At 41.3% G+C, this 1,140-nt stretch overlaps 1 long non-coding RNA gene across 1 annotated transcript in view; it reads left to right on the top strand.

The window, feature by feature from the left end:
- The window catches only part of LOC102494654 (uncharacterized), a 2,851-nt gene extending 2,465 nt beyond the window's left edge, over positions 1 to 386 (top strand). Inside the window, exon 3 of the long non-coding RNA XR_003550357.1 lies at positions 236 to 386. This is a non-coding gene — a long non-coding RNA (uncharacterized LOC102494654). The remainder of the gene's footprint in view (positions 1 to 235) is intronic.
- Positions 387 to 1,140: the final 754 nt, after the last annotated feature.

Below are 1,140 nucleotides of genomic sequence, written 5' to 3'. Positions count from 1 at the left end.
CTGTAAAGTTTCAAGGGCTTGACTGTAGTATTAGGCCTGCATCACAAGAGCCTGGAAGAGTCACAGAGGGTTTCTAAGTCTGAGGGAGAGGACCACACGGGGAGGGTGCCCACAACCCTTCTCCCACCCACCAGTGCAGCACACCCCCTTTCCCTCCCCTAACATCCCATTTCCCAGCTCCACCCTCTTTTCATGTCATATGTTGACCTCACTTGCATTTTCTGTTTGTTTCCAGTGTAGCCCAGACATTGCCTGAGTCACCCTTTACTGTCTGAAGACCTGACTTGAGCCCCGCCAATTCCACTGTCTTGAAAGTCTGAAATTCTCCCTAGAATTGGTGCTTGCACCCAAATGTTTACACTCTCAGGCTCACATATGTCTTCAAAACTATGGTAACTACAGTATGTTTTTGCCTTATATTAATCTGGATATAAAACTTAAAAGTTTCTTAACACTTAACTCTGTTATGCAAATGTCAAATAGTATTTTTTGTTTGTTTCAGACACCTTTTACTCTTTTTAATTAAACGATTGAAGACATACTTAAAACTAATCATTCATAATTCAATATTCACAAGACTAAAATAAGTATAAAATAAATGTATATCATTAAACTGTGAACTGACCTAGGGAATAAGTTATAGCACTTATTTTTCTGAAGTTGGTTCAACAACCTGTACAAAGAGCATCTCTCAGAGAAAGAGATTTTTTTAAAAAGATAGATAGGTCTTGTTTAGTGTCATGTAATCACATCCTTGCTCCTAGATGTGATTTATTTTATTACAATGCAAGGTGATGTGGAAGTGCACTCTAGAATGTTTACACAATGAAATTATATATATAACATATCTCTGTCATTAGGCAAAAGATAAGTGTATATAACACACTAATGACAGCGCTCACACTTCCAGTGTGTTGGAGGTGCCCACTGCAGTGGATTCTCCACAGCCTTCTGCAGAGCTGACATCTCAGCTGGGGCCTGAAGGCTGCACCAACCTTAGCCCACCCAAGTGAAAGGAGGGGATATGTTTCAAGCAGAAGGAACAGCCCATGTGGAGGCTTCCAGAGAAGAGAGAATTTAGCCAGAAGAAACTGACCCAGGCAGAGGGGCCACAGACCCATGAAGGTAGGCTGAGTCACA

Source organism: Tupaia chinensis, unplaced genomic scaffold (genome assembly GCF_000334495.1).
Source record: "Tupaia chinensis unplaced genomic scaffold, TupChi_1.0 Scaffold000404_1, whole genome shotgun sequence".
In the NCBI taxonomy this organism is placed as follows: Eukaryota; Metazoa; Chordata; class Mammalia; order Scandentia; family Tupaiidae; genus Tupaia; species Tupaia belangeri.
Note: the sequence above shows the minus strand (reverse complement) of the source record. Positions and strands in the feature narration are given on the sequence as shown.